Source organism: Trachemys scripta, chromosome 13 (assembly GCF_013100865.1).
Source record: "Trachemys scripta elegans isolate TJP31775 chromosome 13, CAS_Tse_1.0, whole genome shotgun sequence".
Classification (NCBI taxonomy): Eukaryota; Metazoa; Chordata; order Testudines; family Emydidae; genus Trachemys; species Trachemys scripta.
In genome coordinates, this window is record NC_048310.1 from 12,871,651 (window position 1) to 12,894,349 (window position 22,699).

Genomic DNA, 22,699 nt, shown 5'->3' on the forward strand with positions numbered 1-22,699 from the left:
GTTGGGGGGGCACACAATTATTGAACTTTTCTGAAAATGTGACTGTATGAGGTGACTCGTTCAAATGACAATGATCAAGAATTCTCTCAAACCTCAAGCATTTCCAACTTTAATTCTTGCTCCCAATATCAGTCCCTAAATCACTGATTTCACTCTCCCTACATAATGGCTTTCATAAACATTAAGGAAAGGACACACCTGACACAAGTGTATACTGGCCTTTTCAACTTTGACTAGCCAATCTCCAAGTGGCTCATGCCTAGGCTATTCACACTGGAAGAGGAAACTTTCTTACACATAAACTTCCTTCTACAGCTACTCCACAAAGAAACTAACTGAGACCAACATTTCGATATGGTCCAGTTTTTAGCTTTTCATCTACAGAGAGGGTTTGACACAGGTGCTTTGCTGCCTTTTTCCTTTTAAATGGCCTGGAATGAAGTTACTGGCCAAAGCACTACTCTACCAAACCAGCAGTCCCAAAGCAATCGTTCTTCTACTTCTTTCCTTTAGATTGGAAAAAAAGGATGTTCTAATTTTACATCCCAGTTTTGTCCTTTCTCCCATTCATTTGCTAGAAGGGATAAACCCAAAGCACAGGTGGCTGTTGTGGCTCTTTATTTCTGCCAATAGCTAAATGTTTATTTTATTTTTTCAGGAACAACAGGTACATTCCTCCTTTTGCATGGTTCGTCTGTTGCATGACCCACAGTGTCCCTTTAGGCAAATAGAAGTAGGCTGTGACGCAACATGCATGAAAAGGTTTAACTTATTTCCCCAGACATTAAGAAAGGAAGGGGGATCTTGTTTCTATCAGAAAAAGATGACCTTTTGAGTTAACTGATTCAGAAGGAGTCGGGGCTTTCTGGGCCAGACCTTTCCTGGTTATATCCAGTCCATATGGATTTCATCTCAGAGTTTAGATGGGAAAACCACATTATGTGACTTTGAGGTGGGGTGGGAAGGGAAAGGCAAGGACTCAAGCATAGTGCAAATACTTTAATTTACTTTCTGAATCATCCTGAATAATTGTTAATGTTATTGGAGTTGACAGACTGATATCAATGGTTAGGCCAAGGCACAATCCAAAAGGCTCTGTTCGAGTTCTTGCATGCACATCTCTGCCAAAGGACTTCAGTTCTCATTTACAACAGCCTTGTTCCATTACTAAGACTCTCTTGAACAGACATGGCCAAAGAGATGTATTAACACGTGTCCATGCCAGAACGTGCAGTATGTGTCCACACCTGGAAGTGTGTTCATTATATAAAAAATGATGGCTATAATGGGGTTTGTTTTTCAACTGAGTAAATATCACACATCTTGGTTAGTGTAATTTAGGTCACTTAATTAAATAAATGTGTTATAACTAGCTGGTGTTTCTCAAGTTTAAGATCTTCCTTTGTGATCTTTTGCATTTCCTCAGCCTACACCCATTTTGGTCCAGCTCCGGTCGCATCATAATGCCCTATGTTGCTTTAGATGTTTTTGCCAATTAAACATAAGTAGCCACCTCATCCATAGTGGATGCTTGTAAGATGGATCCAATGCCAATAAAATAAGGATCATAATAATTTTCATCCCACTTCATCTGTGAAGGTTGCTTCTCATGTGAAAGATTTTTTTCTCTCATTTTTCTGTATAAGTCCAAATTCTTCCCCTGGAGAGCAAGAAGCAGGAAGCTGCACAGGTGTTGTATTGCCTCCACTTCTCCAACCCGTGTATGACTACATGCGAGTCAAAATGTTTCAAATTTTGACAAATTAAAAAAAAAAAACTGAAAAAATGGCCAACTATTTGTGAAAAATTTCACCCATTTTTTGACCCACTACAGAGCTGATTGAATTTTTTTTTTTAATTTAGACCTTTCCCCAAGTTTTCCTCTCACCCATTTCCCATCAATTCTATGTAATATGACCACAGGGTGTCACATGTGACAGAGGTGTCCTTAGATAGGAGGAAAAGGGATTTCACAAATCTGTAGATTATCTGTTTGTGACAGGAATATGCACAAGTACTAAGAATATTCTAATATGTGAAGCTCATTTCAGAATCCAAACTTTAGATGCAGTTAAGGAAAAATTGAGGCCCAAAGATGTGACTTTCAGGGGTCATCGTTTTACTGACTTGAACGTGAATTGACAGAGGATAGGCCTAAGAGGGCTGATAAGAGACAACCAGTGTATGGGGCAGAAGACAAGTAACGTAAATTGGATACTAATGCTGGTCAAAATGTTTTAGTCAATAACATTTTTGATGAATAGTGCTCTTTATTTTCTAAATGAACATTTTTTTGGAAAATCTTCGGTTGTTTTGAAATGTTCTGGATTTTCAACCAAAAGCTGAGAGAACTTTTCAGATTTGGAGAACTGGATTTTTTTTTTTTTTTTTAATATTCAGTTTTCAATGAAAAAAATCTGTGATTTTTTTTTTAAGTTCATTTTTGATTAATTTTTTATAGAATTACCATTTTCTGACTAATTATATTGGACACTTTTCTCCTTCTGGGCCAGGTATCCCCTTTCTGTGAAAAATACCCAAGGGAGCGGGCCAGGAAAGGAAGACAATGTGGAGAGGGTCTCTTTGTGGAGTTTTATGCAAACCATCCCTCTATGGATGGGATGAGTTTGGGAAGGCACTATTTTTGGAAACCTTGTCCCTTAAGTAACCATGGTGAAGGATCCTTTAATCTCTGGTAAGGTTGGAACATACTGTTCCTCAGGTGCCTCCCTTGCAGGAGTCCTACTGTCAGGGTCCCTCCCTCCCCTGTCCCTTCCCCCCAGTTACCTGGAGGGAGGTGACACAGCATTGAGTTGCACCACTTCCTGCCTGAAACTCCACACAAGAACTCCTGGACTCTGCAGGGGCATGGTGAGTAACTTCTTATCCTGCTTTTATCTCTCAGCAATGGCTTGACCAAAGTTCTGCTTTTGGTGTCTTTGCTGTGCCCCACACACTGCAGGCAGAAATAATGTTGGATAACTCTGTACAGAAGTTTGGTTTAATAAATCCCTCTAATAAGTGCAACAAAGGAACAGAAAAGGAGCTCTTTAGTGGCTGAGCCAGCTTAAATGAGGAGAATGCTTTACAATTAACAATCCAGTGCTTCCCATCACATGCTTTGCTTTATTAAGGGCAAAACGAAAAATGTTTTTAAAGCATGCAGATAAATCTTTGTTTTAAAAGAGTGTGCAGATTCTATTATAACGAGCCGACCACCATCAACGATCTAGAGGCCATACAGCTCTAGGTCACTTACACAAAATGGATGCCAATATTGTCTCAGCAAACTCTCTATTGATTGCATAAATACAGTACAGTACCCATGAGGTAGTGTTGACCTGTCACATAGTAAAGATGTGGTGAGCCCCATAATTCATTACCAGTTGGAAATAGAACATCATTGGAGAGATAAGGATAACAATGACTTTCCATCCAATGATAAATTACTAGCAGCTGCATTATTTTCCCTCACTTATATATGGCTCTCTTTATTGAATTTAGCTTGAGATAAATAAATGATCTGCCAGAAGCCTGGTTAATATTACTTCTCTGGGACCCATTTTAGGCCCAACTAGACTTTTGCTGATAATATCTTTAAGCTTTTCAGTAGGGAGAGACATAACATTTGTTTCTGACAAGAACCCTATGTTGCCTTATCTATTTCATTTGAGAGGCCGTCGACCTCAGCTTCTTTAGTTAAAATGAGAGCTTTACTGTAGAGGCTAAGTTCTTGAACTTGACTCTTCACTTACAGTGAGATTATATGTCCCGGTTGTAAATTTGAAGCCACACATGATATACAGCTATTTTTAGCATTTCCTGTTGATCACAGGGTGGTATTGATTGCCCTGCTTTTGAATCCTTTTCCTATTGGTTTGAAGTCAAGAAATTCCATTTCTTTTTTCCCCCACAATAATCTGCAGATTCTTCAATGTACATTTATATTTTATTTTTGTTTGTTCCTTTCAGACATGACAGTAATTTTTGTAAAGTGTCCCCCTCCCTTCACCGCAAGAAGAAGACAGCTTAACAAATGTATAGACTTGATTAAAAAATTTAAAACCATATGGCAACAAAAACGTAACTCTTCCTATGTATCAGCATCCCAAGGAAGGTCCTTGAGTTCTTGAAATTCTCTTTCTTACCATTAAAAATTTATCTGCTGCATCAGTGCTTCTGGACTTTGCAGACATTGTTGAAGCAGACAAGGGGGGAGGGGCAGAACGGAGGTGTAAGGCTGAGGTGTAATCAATCTTTTTTGCAGCCCCACAGTAACTGTTTGGATACCTTGAATGTTGTATTTTTGTTATTTCTGGGAAGACCTATCTTTGGGTTATAGATTAAAATCAGACAAGTGGAATTTTTCATACCATGAGAATTAGAGAAAATTAAACCTGACACTTCCAGATAAATCCTCTCATAAATAAATTAGCTGCTGGTGGTAATATAAGTCCAGCCACCATTTGATTCTCATTCTAGAGAATATAGAACAAGTTCTCTCTGTTTTTTAACGTGTCCTCCTCCTCATTATTATTATTTTATTATATGTACAACCGTAATTCCTGGAGGCCCCAATGGATATCGGGGCCCCACTGTGCTAGACACATAGTAAAATTTACCTCAGAGAGTTTACAGTCTAAAGAGACAAGATGGAGGAAAGATGGGAGAAAGGAAATGTTATTATTCCCCTTTGTCTTACAGAGGGGGAACTGAGGCACAAAGAGGTAAAACAATTTGCTCAAGGCCACATGGGAAGTCTGTGGCAGAGCTGGGAATTGAACCCACATCTGAGCTTCAGTAAAGTCCCTTAACACAAGACCATCTCTCCTCAGCATGTCTTGGAACACATGTTATTACACTCCCCTTCCCTCTCCTTCCTCCTCCTCCTCACCCTTACTCCCCGGGGTAAAGTGAGAAGATAAAATGGAGCAGTAGCAGTAAATCTCCACTATCTGATGCTAGAGCATCTTGCATAGGTTTGTATAAGTGAAGCTATAAACTGTGCATCATAACTCTAATTTGAAGGACTGCCTGTGTTGAAAAAATAGAGTATTGGCCCTTTCTCTGTGATAGGAATAGTTTTTACCTGTCCTGATCGTTTCCCATCACACCATAAAATACAATATGTTGCAAAATGTTCCTTTTTCTTATTTTCAATAAAGTGTCTTATTCATCCAATCAGAAAACAGAGTAGTCACATGGCATACATGTCCTACCATAACTAACCATTTCCCGTGAGCTTCAAATGTTCACATCAAATGGCTTGACCTTCAGATTAAGACCTAGTGGCATAATTTCAAATAATGAGTACATTCACCAACCTAGCAAACAGGAAGACAGCTGATGTTCATCGAACAAATTATTTGCTGCCCGTTAATAATAATGCATTTTCTATTGATATAGTGCCTGCATTCTGAGGATCTCAATGCACCCTGAAGATCCTGTGATGATATTCACACACACACACAGAGCCCAAATGAAGAGGCTTCAGGCAGATATCTCTACAGAAGACTTGTGGAGAGTGTGGGGTGGGGCAAGGGGGGTGGAGGGGGGAGGACTGTAGCACTGCTGGTATTACTGAACCCCAGAGAAAGCTGGAATGGTGGTCTCTGCAGCTCTGCACTTCCTATGGGGTTTTTGAGCCACTGGATCCAGTAGCCCTGTCCCCAGATTTCCTTGCCCCCAAGGCCTCCGTATGGGCTGGCCTATTTGGGGCAGGAGAGGAGACAGACTGTTTCTGGGATACACAGAGGGCATGTAGACCAGCCTACCCTCCCACAGCCTTGCCCTAGCAACCCCACCATGAGGATGAAGAGGTGCAGAAGGTATTGTGTGTGATATCTGTGACCAATGAATTTCACTCACTAATGAACTGATCCTAATTAGACCTCTGCAGGGTAGGTAAGTACTATTCCCCCATTTGACAGAGTGGGAAACTGAGGCATAGCGTGATTCAGTGACTTGACCAAGCTCTCACAGAGAGTCTGTGGCACACCTGGGAATAAAATCTAGATCTTCCCAGCCTTAACCACACGACCATGCTTCCTCCCTATGCAGTAACTGCTGGTTATTCTTTAAGAAGTAAATTTGTCCATTTTACCAAACAAACAGTATATATCTATCATCCTATACTTTGCATACTAACTAAGATTAATAATAATGCATGTGTAGTGAATAAAAATCCACACGTGTTAGTATATTGAAAGGAAGTGGTAATAATATTTCTGTGTAAGAACAGTATAACATGATGCATTATTTATATGACAGTCTAATGCTGTTCTTATGGCTCTTATTCTGAGTTGCCATTTTGAGTAATATCCCATGCATAACATGCCATCATCAGCCATTCAGCCCACAATGCGGTGAAGGACTCTCCCATACATTTCCCCTCCAGTCTTCTAAAGAAGTTAGCCATAATTTTGCCACACAGGTCATAATGTGTTGCCAAGGACATACCACTGCAAATCAACTCAGTTTCCCTTACTCATCTTGAATTTATAGGAGAATGTAATCCACGGTGGTTGGATTGTTGACACCAATACATCTCATATAAGGTTCTTTCTCTAACATCAACAGAAGTAATATAGCTCAGGCATTGGCATTTGCAACCTTCCATCTCTGTGCCTCAATCTTGACCTGGTGAGACCATATTTAAGGTAATCCAACCTCTCCGCCTATCCTTGGCCACTCTCCTAAGACTACCAAGAGGGCCAGCTATGGTGGCTGTGATAGTGATGTGGACACATGTCCACAGGAACTGGACCAAGACCAACAGCTCATTTCACATAGCCTATTGAGCAAGTATCATTCAGAATACCTGTGCCCCAGGTGTGATGGGCTCTGTGTCCCAGTACTAATCCCAATAGCAATCTACACTGCTTTGTAAGAGGAGATCCATACCTGGAGTCTACTTACTAAAAATTGCTTGACTTGGTTAAAAGAAAATGTTGTCCCCAAGCAATAAATTCCTGAATGAAAATATTTGGCGTGACTTTGTTTTCACATTCCCAATAGCCAAACTCACTATTATGCACTCTAGTAACTCCCCCCCACTTGCATTTATCTAATTGAAATATGACTTTTTGTTCTTATCACACTTTCTGTTAAGAAAATCCCACCCTGCCTAGCTGCAACCTTAGTTCTAGGGGATGGCAAACCTATATATTTGAACTGTAAACCCTGAAGGAAAAGCCTTATCTGATGTGGTACATCATGCTCAGTGGGGCCAGTGGAAGCAGTCGGGTAAGAACTATAGTAGAACTTCTTAGAAACATACCTGATGTTACTTGCACTGTGCTAAACTACCAGAAAGACGCAGTTGTTTATATTTACAGACTAAATATTTATCTGTATTAAGTGGTTGTTCAGTGGTGGTTCTAATTAGCAATATTCTAACATGGCTTGATTCAGCTTGAAATTCCACCTCTGCGATAAAAGCTTAGGTAGACCATGTTTTGAACAGTTACAGTCTTCTATCAGCCTGAATGGTGGTACAGAGATATAAAAACATTTTGATGATGTAAGAGCAAGAAACCCTATTAAGGAAAGCTTTCTTCCCTTATAACCATTCTTGCTGAACAAGTCATTCTGATGATTTACCTAGTGAGTTCTAAGTGTCCTTATAAATGTAACCCGCACCCACCCACCTACCTATACTTTTTTTTTTTCCTGAGCAGATGGAAGTCTGAAATGGAAGAGAATAAAAACTTCATTTGCTGGAGCCCTCAATTAATCATAATCAAGTTTGTGCATGTTATACTCTACAAGGGTAACAACAATGAAAGGCAGGGAGAAAAGGATGCTTTCCTGAGGCAATGATGAAGACACAAAAGCAATAAAGGATCATACTTCACAATAATGTGGAGATAGATGACAGCACTAAATAAAAATGTTCCTTTAAACTTACTGTAAAAATAAAGATGTTTGGATAGATTTATCAGCCCTGTTACAAACTCAAAATCCAGGAGAAACTGTGGGCCAAATTCATCCCTTGGGGAACACTACTGACTCCAATAGTGCCTCAAAGGATGATTTTGGCCCAGTATTTTTTCTAATTATTTAAAAATGACTTCATTTATTAAAGAGCTTTACCCTGCCTTGTTTTAAATGGGACAGTTAAGTAATATCCCTTCATTTGACATAAATTATCAGCTATTGCACGTCCCTTATCTCTTTTATGACTGAACCATCTATCAATAAATGTATGGAGGGGAAAAAATGATCATCCTTTGCTTATTTGCCTGGGATTAGTATGATACACATCTGATCCCAGGAAACTATGATGTTGGGTTTATTAAATCAGTTTTTTATAATGGCAAACCCTGTTAATTGAAAATAACCCCTACCTCCCCCCAAAATCCTAGCCTATTTGGCTTCTGAAATTTCAAAAACTAGTGAGATTAATTTCTGGGGCCTAATTCAGACACTCCAATGGGTACATAAAACAATGTGTTGTATTTGTAAAATGAGATTATCCATTGCAGGCAAATAGCAGGATACTGCTTGCAGAATGCCATTGGGACAATTTTTGGCAATGGTATCAATGCCATTAGTTTCAGATATGTGTTCACTAATGTTCAGAGCTGTACATTTCCAGTCAATTCATGAAGGTTTTTTTAAATTACAGAAAGCACTTCATTAATTGCTTTGAAAAAGGAGAAGCAGCAAATATTGGACCCCGTAAGTTCATTGGGCATATAACTCCCATTGATTTCAATGAGCTGCACTGGGGGCCTGACCCAAAATAGTTGATTTCAATGGGTTTTGGATTAAGCCCAGGGAGTGCCTGAATGATCCAATTCTTGGTGGTTGCTAAATAATGCTATTCTCGATTAATCCAGTTTTTTAATAAAAAGCAAAATCATTGGATGCAGTTTTGAAGTTGAACCATACATATAGGCGATCCAGCCTTGCAAATTTGTGCCTGCTCACCAGACTATTTTTTTAATGGTTAGGTATAATGTTTTTAGCATGTTGGTTATCATCAATCGTTGTAAAAAGAAGTCAAGGATATTTTGGGGAAATGAATAAAATAATACTTATCTGCCTCCTAGTGTGCTGTGCGGTTTACTTCATTCCTGCTATTAAAGTAGTTTGAGATCATTGCTATACAACAGGGGTCGGCAACGTTTGGCACGCTGCTCGCCAGGGTAAGCACCCTAGCGGGCCGGGCCAGTTTATTTACCTGCTGACGTGGCAGGTTCAGCCGATCGCGGCCCCCACTGGCCACGGTTTGCCGTCCCGAGCCAATGGGGGTGGCGGGAAGCGGCGTGGGCGAGGGATGTGCTGGCTGCAGCTTCCCGCCACCCCCATTGGCCCGGGACGGCGAACCACGGCCAGCGAGGGCCGCGATCGGCCAAACCTGCCGCGTCAGCAGGTAAATAAACTGGCCCGGCCCTCTAGGGTGCTTACCCTGGCGAGCCGCCTGCCAAACGTTGCCGACCCCTGCTATACAAGTATAAAGTTCTGTAATAATGTGAGGTGGTGTTATGTCTTTATTATGTGTTTGTATCTGCTATTTTTAGCATGCTAAAAAGTTGGAGCCCCACTAGTGGAGGTTTGTCTACTTGGGCTGGGAGACTCGGTCCCAGCTGCAGAGTAAATCAGACCTTACAGGGCATTAGAAAACTCCAATCTGATGTGCACATTCTCCTTTTCTGTGATATGTCTTTCCAAGCTCAACGTGAGTCAACAATTGTTGCTTTACCCTCATTCCTGCACCAACACAAGATGCAAGAGATGGAGTATTTCAAAGGAGCGGGGCTAAAACACAGCACCAGTAAAGCAATTTTTTTTTTTTTTGGCAGAAGAGATTCTGAGTACAGATACTCCCTGGGTTACGTAAGACATGACTTATGCAAGTTTGTACTTATGGAAAAAGTTCCATAAGCCAGAAATACGATTTTCGAGTTGCGGAAATTTTTGCGTAATGTACGGGTGTAAGTTTCCGACTTACGCAAAATTCAAGTTACGCAAGGCTTTCCAGAATGGAACGATTGCTTAAGTTGGGGGACATCTGTAGTGTTTACATCAATAACTGTAATGATAAAAAGCAAATTTCTTGTGCCCTCCTTGCAATCAGCACAACCCACATGATCCCTGATCAACAACAAATTGATTTATTTAAATAATAGTAATGATCTTCCTCTCTCCACTGCCCCGAGTCCTAACTCTGGAATCCTCTGCAACTCTAATCAGCACATTTATATATTGATTTTCCTTTGCCCTCCCTTCTCCCAGCCAAGAATCACTCCTTGATCCCCGAGTAATAAGAAAATGATTTGTGCAAACAAAAATAATTACCTTTCTTTGCTCTTCACCCTCCTAGCTGCATAATCTTACCAGCTTCATGTTTAACAAATTGATTTATTTAAATAAAACAAATGGTGATCTCCTTTTAACCTCTGCAGTACATCTCTGCTGAAAATTCCTATCACTGTCCCTACCTTTCTCATATGGCAAAAAAGACAATTAAAAAAAAAAAAAAAAAAGAAGCTATCCGGTATCTGACCTATCCAAGAGAAACCTTGCTTTCTCTCTCTGAGCCCAACTAACTAAGAAAGCTTCTAAACCTGGGAAGTTCTGTCAATGGGGAACAAACCTAGACCATTCAAAAAAAAAAAAAAAGTTTAGTAAATCACATGTACCTTTATCCCAATGCTCTGTACCAATCACAGCTGTTAAATCAACAGAATAGCTCTTTTGTATGAAGGACCCATACAGGGGTAGCTGCTTGTGTTGTGTTTCTAACACACTGTAGCCACCATGTGTGTTTTCCCAGTAGGACGTTCCAGAGCAGTAACAAGCCCAACTCTAAACCCAGTGGACAGTTTTCCACAGTGTCCTTAATTAGTATGCAGGTGTGCAATTAAGGTGCGCTCTCATGCCTCACATAAAACACTAACTTAGTGCCACCTAATACCAGCATGCTCAGTGACAAATGCCAGCAGCAGATGCCACTCTGCCCTGAGCGAGCCTGTCAACTTATTCCTCAGAATTCAAAAATCTGTCAGACACCCCATTAGGACCCGATCCTGTTGCCAGTGAAGCCATTTGTAAAACTTCCATTGGCAATGGTGGTAGAATCTGGCCTAAGAGCAGTTTATCAGTTTGTCCTTGGAAAGGTGCGGGCAGTAGGGTAAGGTAAGTGATAGCATAAGGCTCACGTTATTTAGATCACTGTTTCTCAACCAGTGGGTTGCAACTGCATCGTGGGGTGGAGGGGGAGGGTAATCATAAAAGTCAATCAGGGGATCACGGTCTAACGCAGAGAAAAATCTTGCTCCTCCACTCCCCACATACCCTTACCCTTCAAGGTCAAGCAGTCTCTGTCAACCTCTTGAAACACTAACAGAAATAAATGATGTAGGCTTTGTTGATATTGATACATTTTTTACTCTTAATTTTATATGTAAAGGGGTCATGAAATGTTTGACTTTGAATAAAGGGTCACCGAGCTGAAAAGATTGAGAAACACCAGCGTTCTTCTGTTCTGACAGAAGCCTTCTAATTATATAGTTGGTTTTTGCACCTAAACTTACTTGGACATATGGACTCAAACTGCATTTGGAGTTAGACATCTCCCAGCTTGCATCTGCTAATTCAGTCTGCACAGAGTTTTGGGGTCTGATCCAGTTCGGTTTTATATTTACTTCAGTGGAGTTATTCCTGGCTTTGCAAAGGAGAAAGTGAAAACAGAATCAGGCTCTAAGTGGGTGCAAAAAAGGAGAGACAACGAAAATTCTCCTTTAATAACTTGTACACACAATTTCAGTGCAAAGTTAGAGGCCATTTTTGAAAATATGGCCCTGAATCTTGGACAACCTGAGAGGACTCTTTGAGCAAGTTTTCCTTTTGCAGGTGTGTCAGGATCAGCAGAACATGGCAATGGTAATGGCAACAGGATAAAGCAGCCAGGGCCGGCTCCAGGCACCAGCCCACCAAGCATGTGCTTGGGGCGGCGCCTGGAGGGGGGCGGCGCGGCGGGGCCCCAGCTGGGCTCGCCGCCCTCCCCCCAGCGCTCTGGCCGGTCGGGGAGAGCAGAGAGCCCCAGCCGGGCCCTCCGCCCTCCCCCCGGCGCTCTGGCCAGTCGGGGAGTGCAGGCCCGCGGCCGAGCTCGGCGCCCTCCCCTGCTGCGCGGGGGGGTGGCGGGTGGCTTTTTTGCCTAGGGCGGCAAAAAAGCCAGAGCCGGCCCTGTAAGCAGCAGTCCTGATGGTATTGAACAGTTAGCAGAAAGCTTCATTCCACAGCATGTTTGTCCGCAGGTGAGCCTTGCAGAGTTCTTACAGTAAGCAAATGCAGATGTATATTTCCTTTTCCTGGTCATCGTTGCATGCCTTTCACATCATCTGAGACTCAGGACCCAGTGATATATTTACAGTCTGAATGTTAAGCCTTTTTTTTTTGTTTGTTTGTTTGGATCATTAGTGGATACAGACAACCAAATCAGTTAGTAACATGGAAAGAAGGCAGGAAATCAGGACACAGAAAATGTGCTTTAGTGGAATACAAAGAAGCATTGAATAGTATCATATATATCCTCAACTATTTTAATTGCCTCTAAGTTTTCATCATTGTACTTCTATAAATGAATATGACTATCATCCAACAAGTCTGTTGGGCATTAAAAGGCATTTAAAACATCAGTGGTTTGGTGAATCTCTCCCTCAGTCCAGGCCCCGATATTATCAGTATTAAATGAAGCTATATAGTTATGTCTTGCTTCATTAAAATGATTAATTTTTTTTTGTTCAGATGCAAAGGTTAATTACAGTCTGTTGGAATGACAGAAACAATGCATCATCCATGACCAAATGGGATTTTCAATTGCCAGAAAAACTTCTCCTTGAAATCTGATGGAGCTCAGGTCTCTCTTCATATGGGGTGATTTTCTATGTATTTTTGCAAGGCTGACTATGTGCTAGTAGGGGCTGAACTTGAAAGGTTCAAGGGTTCTGTTCACATCAGCACTCCCAAGCCTGCATGCTTATCCAAAGCTTGTGCAAACTTGTTGGGACTAGAAATTGGCCAGAAAATATTGCAAGAACAGTCTGTTGTGCTCCTTCTTGGTTCCAGGATGGTGAGAAATAGCACAAGGAGAGACTTTCTTGCAGTCATTTCATATTTCCCCTTCTGTTTGTTGCTGAAACCAGAAGGCAGAAAGGAAGAAAAGAAATAAATAAAACAAAGTGACAATTGGTGTTTTTCTAAATCCACAGAAAAGGTTGGGGTCAGTTCTTGTTTTAGCTAAGTAGGTTTGCCTAGACTGATCCTAGATCTCAAGTAACTTGGGTATAAATACAAAGAAGCTGTATGTCAAGGTATTGTTATTGCATGTAAAAATTATTGACAAAGAATTCTAGCAGTAAGGAGATAATAAATCATATGATAAATTATAGAGTCTGCAGTCAATAGTTTTTAATATGATGCAAATTTTAAGTGAAATTTAGAGCATACAACCGTTCCATGTGTAGCCACTTCCTCCTGCTAGATGAAATAAACATGCAGCCAGAGAATGTAGCAATGAATTACATTCAACCTCAGAAATGCTTTAGAATGTCTTCAAGAATGGCTGCCTGCTCCAGTGATGGATTATAACATAGCATGAGATCCCACAGGCACAGCAAGGTATTTATGTAGCCTTCTGATTGCCCAGGCAGTTGGAACAAATGTTTAGTCAGTGCTCACAGAAATCAGAGCACTGCTGGTCCTCCCCCTCTCCCCGCCAGACACTTCCCAGTTGCTGGAGTATTATAAATTCCACAAGTATTCCCATTGACTTAAATGGAACCATTGGTGGGGCCAAATTCTATTCAATATAATAAAGGTATCACAATCTGTCCCGGTGTTTGAAATGTAGAAACAACTTCTCTGTTTCGCAATGAGTGTACAGTTCAAAACAGATGACCCCCAAAAGTGTCAGTAACGTCACAGAATGCTAATAGAGCAGGAGGGAGATTGCCTTGCAGGAATTCACACAAGCATACTCATCAGGTATCATCCACGTAGACTGTGTGCCTTGAGTTTTGCTTTGAGCTTCATGTTTGAACTAACCCACAATCTCAACAAGAAAAGCAAAAATGGAGCTTCACATCAGATGCCGAGAATGTTAGATGATGTTGATTTAAAGCAAACATTTATCTGCCCAGATTTGCTTGGCACTGAGCCACGGTTCACTCAACAGGTCGGTGAACCCTAGAAAATCTTTCTAAGAATCTGCTTTGTGTTTTGAGTGTGTACTGTGATCTGAAATCAGCTGAGTTTCATGTGTGTTTGATGTGCAGGTTTTGGAAAGCTTAAGGGGACAAATCCAGGGAAATACTGATATTGTATTTGCACGAAAGAGTGAGGTAGCTATAAATTGTCCCTCTTGGCACTCCTGGATACCAAAACTGGACAATGATGTTGATACTCTCAGTATGATTTTAAAGAAAACAAGCACAGTAAACTGGCTTCTTGTATTCTTGTTTCAGGAGAAGATGTTGTTTGAGCTCTAGGAGATGTTGTAGGTGTTGCATCATAAATAAGAGCATCACTGAGTTCAAAAGCATCATGTCCCTCTTCCCTGACTTCTGTTAATTGTCTCTAAATCTGTACTGCATGGAGAAGTTGTGGAGTTGTAAAGAGTTCAGGTATGTTCAAAGATACATCAGTACCTTCCATGTTAATTGGTTTCAGATAATTATGCATTGATAGGAAAGTTAATAGCCTTTCAGAACAGGACTATGTTTTACTCATGTCGGTGGGCAACTTATGTTATGACTGGGTCTCTCATGACATCTGCATTCATAATATAGATGGGACTGCAGAGTCTGCATAGCTAAATGTAAAATGTTTGAATGTTTTCAATGGCAGTCTTACTGTCATGAATATAGGGCATTCCTTGATCCTGATCAGGTTAGAACAGGAGCGCCGCCAGCTTTTCTGCCACCCTAGGCGGCAGAAGGTCCCACCCCAAAATGCCGCCCCCCACAGAGGCAGTGGAAGGTCCCGCTGCCGAAATACCGCCGTGGTCGCTGCCTCCCAAATTGTAGCGCCCTGGGTTGCACCGGCCCTGGGTTAGAAAAAGAGTGAGAAGTGACATTTTCTAGCAGGTCCATTTCCAGCCCTGTCCAGAATCTGGAAGAGTATGTGATGAAATGCTGATGTGAGAAAATGGGGTGGGAAGGGGGGGAGAATAATTAATTAGAAAATGAAGACTTTCAAAGTGTTTGGGTTCATTTCTAGAAATGGGCAAAAAGATGACTATGGGGGGGGGAGTGGACAGAAGCTAATTATATTTTCTACACCAAGGAGGAAGCTTAAAGGCTTAATTAGGCTCAATACAGTGGTAACTGGGTGAAATGTAATTCCTTGTAATATACAGGAGGTCAGATTAGAAGATCTAATGGTCCCTTCTGGCCTTAAACTCTATGAATGTTACACAAAAGAACTAAAATTCATAGTTCCCAAATGTAATAGGTAAGAACAAATGTAACTCTTTGAGTGTCCTCTAATGTCCCCAAGGTTCTACTCCTTCCAGTCAGATGAGCAGATTGTGGTAAAGCAGCAAATTGAATTGTCCTGTCCATCAGTTCAAAAGTACAGTAAAAGAGAAGAGCACTTTTGTCAATAATACTCAGGCTGAAGCTGACATCTTTGTTCCTCTATTAAACGGTTGTGTTTGCACCTGCTTGTATCACTTCATTTTTCCGCTAAGGTTGTCTAACTTATTTAACTTGACAGACTGAGCACCCCTCAGAGGTCTTTGAGATTCAAACCAGCATTGGAAGTGACAGCCCAGATAACACAGGTAATCATATAGGACCTTGTGGGACTGCACTGACTACTTTTTAATTGATATTTCCAAGTTTCTGTAATAAATTTATTTCTTAATTATATACGCAATGTCATACATGGTAGCTAATGATTACTACTAATTTAAGTTTGCAGGCTAGGAGGAAGTAATGAGCTATAATATTCCTCACGTTAGTCTCTGGGTCTGAAAAACCCATTTCCCTCCTTGAAATCATGATTATTTTAAAAATTAAGATTTTCTAACAAAGCAAAAAGAACAAAAGGTGCACATTAAATCCACTTCTTCCCAAATAAAAGGAGGCTTTATAAAGTTAAGGTACTAAATTAGGTAAGGGTATTTAATTAGCTGATCATTTCAGAAAGCTCATAAAACATTTAAATAACTCTGAAGTTATGTATATTTAAGCAGTTTAATGGAGAATTAAAGTCTTAAGTGGTAAATTTGAAATGTAAATACAAAAGTCTATAGAGGAATGTTAATTGCTTTTTCTAAGTTTCCCACCTGGACTGGTATGTTATAACTCCCGATACATTTTGTATTTATAATAATAATGGGTTGGATTAGGCCCAGATAATTCCTTTAGGTGTTTAACTTCATAATTCTGCAACAAACATGGAAGTTACTTGCAAAAATAATAAGTAGACTATAAATATTCTAGAATAATACATTTCTGGTTTAAACTCACAGAAGCCAGGGAATTTAGGGACAAATTCACCACGGGAATTTAGCCAAAACCCACTGAAGTCAATAGAAACCCATTGATGCCTTCTTTCAAATCCCTTGATTTCAACATCTAACAGCCTTTTAGCACCATCAAACTGACTTGCACAGGCAGAAAAATTTACCCACTGGAAAATACCATTGAACGTATGTAAGGAAATATCATGCCAAGAGATGGGATTAGCACCCAGATTAATTCTCATTTGCCTGTAGGTAATTTGGGAATATTTTTGCTTTTCTTCTGACTTGACTGGATTAAATTAAAACCTTATTTGAAAGTTTAGTATCCCCATAATGTTTGACGCTAATTAAATGAAAAAAAAATAGGTGTAATAGCTGGGTCTAAAAAGGATGATTTGTGTATATAAACTGATCACTCAGTATCCAAACTTTGGATAGAGAGGAAGAACCCATTGGAAGAGGGGAAGTGGAGAGTAGTCTGTAGGTGACCTTATAGAGCTTTCCTGGAACTATTCCCTCTGCTAGGCATCATTTGAGGGGGCCATGGAATTTGGAGACTGTGTCCCCTTCCAGTGCTGTGAATCTGCAGATAAAGAATTCCCATCCACCTTCCGTACAGGAGTGGGAACATCCTTGCATGGACAACTACTGTCCTACCAGGCTCCAACAGGATTGGGGTTGCCATTTTCTGGGTGCCTATGTGGCCAGGTGATAGCAACCAAGAGGGAAAACCCGAAGGGAGGGTAATGTAGCTCAAAACTGTGTGATGTTCCAGTGGATTTCCAAAATGAATCCTGGGGGATGGTGTCATGGAGAGTAGCTCCTCCCATGTTTTACATCCTTCTGCACTTTCACCAACACCATAATTCTCTGTCCAGTCCAAGCTTCAGCATAGCTCCACCAATACAAGGAAAGGAGAAGGAGAATGGGGATCTCCGGTGGTCGTGCCCTCTCCTTGTGTGCAGGCATAGGCAGATCAATACATGTTAGATTCCCATTATGCACAGATCCCAGGAGGGATGATCTGGGCCCATATATTTGACTTCTCTGTGCCTCTATTTCCTCAGAAGTGGAATGGGGATAGTAGCACTCTCTTATCTCCTGGGGTGCTAGAAGGGTTGATTATTTTTTGAAGCCTTGTGGGATTCTCAAATGCAGTGTGGCTTAGAAGTGAGATGCGTTATTATAAGGATAAAGAATAATTTTGCTGCTTCACATTAATGGTTAATATCTGCATCACAAAACCTGCTTGATCACATAAAGATTCTACTAAGCATTTAATCCTAATCTTCAGGCTGATGCATATTCATTTTATTTAGAATATTAATTTAGTCCTCAAAGGTTAATCCCTCTCAGGTTTGTAATTAAATATAGCAGTGACTTGACAACTCTGGACTCACCCATGTTGGAATGGGTTTTCCTAGTGGTCAGATCTGTAACTGTAACCCATTTTCAGATTCAACCAGCAGTCAGAGAATGCAATTTGGCATGGCCAGTTCAAAGACTTTGCATCTAAGTAGAAAAAGGGAAATACAAATAGATGAACAACCCATAGAATGAGTTCCAACATTCTGGTTTCATTCATCCACTGGCAGGTTTACTCATCTTCATTAAATGACAGAGGAAAATTGGAGCACCCCAGACTAAACATCCTAGATGTTTTTATATTTAAAAGTTACATAGAGTTTAAAATTGTAATGGTTCACTAGTATGAATTCTGCCATGTGCTGTTTCGGTATTTTTGTTTATCGCGTTGCAGAAAGTGTCTGATTTTCCAACCTGTAAACTAACTATGGATGTTCTGCTTGAGACTTGGGGCCTGATTTCAAAGGTGCTCAAACCATAGCTCCTGTCCACTGGATCCATCCCCTATGGAGGAAGGGGCATCAAAAAGAACTGTGGCCTGTGTGTGCTCCGCAGCTCTGCAAATCAGCCCCTAAGTGTCTCAGATTTGGCCCCAAATTCAGAGGTCACTTTAGAAAATGTAGTCTTTATGTGGAATGATGATAATATTCATCTCAAAGTTACACCATGATGCTTCATTAATTAATGGTTATAAAGCACTTTGAGATCCTCAGATGGATGGTGTTACCTAAGTGCAAGGTACCTGTATTATTGTCTCATCCTTTGAAGCAGAAAAGAACACTTGGTTCTTCATTGTTCTGTTCTCAACCTCTCCCGGCTGAATGGTGATGAAAGCAATAAGATAGGAGAGGGTGTGTATTGAACTAAGGACATTGCTTTACCTCAGATGTATCATTAAATATAAGGCTGCTTTTAGCTGTAAACACACAAGGGATGAGGAGAGCCCAGTGGACATGCATTGTGTCATGTCTTACTGCACTTAGTGAATGGCTCTATTCAAATACCGCCAGGAAGGCTGAGATTTTCAAAGGTGCCTATGGGAGTTAGGCATCCAACCCATACTGGCTTTGGGTAGGAGTTCAATGTCTAACTTCCAGGTGCCCTGGAAAATCGCAGCCTGAAACATTAAATCATTCAATGTGTTGGGATAAAAAAATAGTGTTCTTATTCCAATTGAAATTGCTCCATACTTTAAATTAGCTATTACAATTAAAGAATTATAAATAAATAACAACATGATCTTAGAGTTCCCATTTGTAGGGCGGTCTATAATTAGACTCTACGGTATTGGCGGGGGTAAACTTGCGCCTCACTGATAAGAATTCTTTTCCCCAATCTTCAGGTGTGGGAGCACAAATAAAATTTGGTGGCATGGGGATGTTCTAGCTTCTTTGCCAAATGTTTGTCCACAATGCAGGCCATGATCTTTTATATTTTAAGCTGAAATGGCTGGAATCTCATCTATGGAGGCTGTGCATGTGGAATAACTTCCGTAGTGTTTCAGGACACAATAGAGGGGTAAAATCTGCCCCCATTTACCCAGATTTGAACTAGAATAACTCCATTGGCTTCAGGAAAGGTACTCTGGATTTACACCAGTGTAATTTGGCCCACAATACATGTAACTCCTCCTAAATTATATTAAACTTCCATACTTTTCTGAGTGCTGCAGTAGATTATTATGACTCCAACAGATGGTTCCCCTGAGTAAGTAATATGCATTTTTAAAAACTGGGTGAATGCCTATTTACTTTATACAATTGTCTGTAAAAGCTCCGAAGGCCTGATGTAATCCGTTAAGTAAATAACTAGAAATAAAACACACGCTCAAAATTCTTTAAATATGCATTATCCCATTAAACTATAATGGTTGGAAGGAGCTGTGGTGTTTGGGAAAAATTATACATGTTTCTTAACAACTGTCCAAATACATATTTACACATACTTACAAATGTACACAAACCATCTCAATATCAACTCAGACAAAAAGCCTTATTAAGCATTCCTCTAATGTAGTATTTTTAGTAGCTTAGTCACTATAAGTAGCCAAAAGCCACAAAAAACATCAGGAGAAATGCTCACTCCCTTGGAGCAAAAGCACAAGGCTGGCTTTGAACCTACAAGTCTAGGACCCCTAAGGTCATAAATTATGTCCCTCTAACTCACATATGAAACAAATGACCTCAGGTGGCTTCAGGGGTGGTGGCAAAACCCTGGAGGTGGAGCTAGCTCATTAGCAGGGTCTGTCCATCTGGTGACCAGGCTTATATTTGTGTATGTCCTTCATATTAACGCAACTGAGGCTGGAACCATGACCCCCATCAGTTTGCATAGTAGCAGGGCCGGCTCCAGGCACCAGCCCACCAAGCTTGTGCTTGGGGAGGCACCTGGAGGGGGGCGGCGCGGTGTGGTGCTCCGGCCGCCGGGGAGAGCGGGGCCACGGCCGGGCTCGCCGCCCTCCCCCCCAGCGCTTTGGCCGCCGGGGAGAGCTGAGCCCCGACCGGGCACTTCGCCCTCCTCCCAGGGCTCCTGCCGCCCTCCCCCCCGGCCCTTCCCTGCCGTGTTGGGGGGGAGGGGGAGGGCGGCCGGAGGCTTTTTTGCCTGGGGCAGCAAAAAAGCCAGAGCCGGCCCTGCATAGTTGGTAGCGCTACCAGATAAGACAAAAAGGGCCCTGCTCTGCCCAAGAACTTTGTTAGCTGGAACTTGGGCTTTGAATACATTCACTCTCACTGTTGCACTTGCTCTTTGTAAATACACGATTTGTGGCATCAAAACACGTTAGGGTTTTTGGTGACTCAGAATTTGCTGAATTCCTAAGGGCTTTCTCTGGTTTCAGATTTTGTATATGGATGTAAATATTTGTATGTTACTAGAAAGACAGATTTTCCTTTAGCTTGGGAGCTTTTCAGAACAGGGACCTGGCTTTCCTGGTTGCCCATGTTGTTATAAAACAATAACTCTTTTAAAATTATTTTAAAGAAGATAATAGTTCAAACAAGACCAGACTGGTGGAGTATCTCCTTGGCTGAAGGTGTTCCTTGATTGTGGAACTGCCAAATTGAGAAGATCTGGCAGTCTCTGGCTGGCTGCCTTTAGTTCATGTTGTACATGTTGGTCTATCTACGGGGGCGGGTGGGAATTTGTATGTAGGCTGTTTTCTCCACCATCCCTTAGAGCAGAACAATGCACTGGCCAACCAACACTAGAGCTCTGTACTGCTGCCAAGAATAAGGGCGTAAGAGAATACTCCCCTTGATTATAAAGTTCTGGAATCAGGTTCTCTCTTGTTGGTACAGATTATTTGGTTCATATTGTACCTCCCTGCTCTATCCTGGCCCAGGGAGTTGTTGTGCTGAGGAATGCTGGGATTCACTGAGAAAGGGGAAGAAGGCAGCAGTGCATGTTTTCCCTTTAAGTTTCTGCAGAAGGAGGTTATATTTATGTTCTGCAAGGTGCTCCATGGGACTTACCCATTGCTCACTGGTATCAGTGGAAATATTCTCATTGCCAGTAGATCGGTCCCCACAGGAGCTTAACCAACACAAATCCCCAAAGGAGCACTATTGGCTTGTGCTGGCCAAGTGACGTTTCCCTAGCATCATTGCAAACCTTTCCCTGGGTCCCCTTCTGCCTGTAAGGCTCCTCCATCGGAGCCTATGCAGGGAATCAATGTGGTCCTTAGGACTCCTCTATTTTTGGTCAGTTACACTGTTCTACAGCCAAAATGCCTCTAAAATAAATGTAGTCAAACTTTACTAATTCTGGGTCACTGAGAACGAAAATGATGCTTAAAATTGTTGATTGGTTCTAGTTTTCAAGATATGCTATTGGGTCAGTATATACGACCCTTGACTTGGGAATGGCGGAGGATAAGTGAGTTACAAAGGGAAGGGATCTCAATTTAAACCAGAAATGACTAAAATACATCTTTGACTGGATCTATGAATAAATCTATGACTGGGTTTGGACAGTACTTGCTTTTTAGGCAAAACAATGAATGATGCAATCTGAAGCTGGTATTGCGTCATACATGATATGAATTGCATCATGTTATTCCTAGAAGTCATGGATGCAATCATAACGAAGCTTACATCACTCTGCTGAACAAATTGCCCTGTATCAGCTCTAGAAATCATACAGTGTCGTGCTCTCTTATTTGTCAGTGTTTGATTTTGCAAAGGGACACATTTCTGTTTAGCCAAAGTGAGCAGAGATGCCTCGTACTTGTGTGAGCAGTGCAGACAACTTCTGCTATGTTTGTGGTGAAGTGACTTTTGCATCACAAAAGTGCAGTATAACCACTATGGTTAAGAAAGCCTATCACCTTTATTTTGGCAGCAAAATTGGAGATCAGGACAAGAGGTGGGCCCCACACATATGCTGCAACACTTGTGCAACAAATCTTCGCCCGCCAGTGGTTGAACAGGAAAAGGAAATCTATGCCTTTTGCAGTGCCAATGATTTGGAGAGAGCCAACAGATCATACCAGCAATTATTACTTCTGCATGGTGCCTCCAGTTGGGAAAGGTGTGTCAAAGAAGAAAAAGTGGACTGTGCATTATCCAAACATTCCATCAGCTATACGCCCAGTACCCCATGGAGAAAGACTGCTGGTTCCTGATGCACCAGAATCACTATCACTTGAGTCAGAAGAGGAAGAGGATGAAACTTCTGGTCCTGAACCATCAATGTAACAGGACCCACATTTTCTCCTATCCTCCTCCTCTGAACCACACCTCATAACACAAGGTGAACTGAATGACCTTGTCAGGGATTTGGAACTACCCAAGAGTAAGGCAGAGCTGTTGGGCTCCACGCTACAGCAGTGGAATCTCCTGGCAGGTGATGTTAGGG

At 41.3% G+C, this 22,699-nt stretch overlaps 1 long non-coding RNA gene across 1 annotated transcript in view; it reads left to right on the plus strand.

Annotated features, from left to right (window-relative positions):
* The window catches only part of LOC117886729, a 123,520-nt gene extending 101,288 nt beyond the window's left edge, over positions 1-22,232 (plus strand). The window contains exons 4-5 of the long non-coding RNA XR_004648045.1: positions 15,727-15,793; positions 22,184-22,232. This is a non-coding gene — a long non-coding RNA (uncharacterized LOC117886729). The remainder of the gene's footprint in view (positions 1-15,726; positions 15,794-22,183) is intronic.
* Positions 22,233-22,699: the final 467 nt, after the last annotated feature.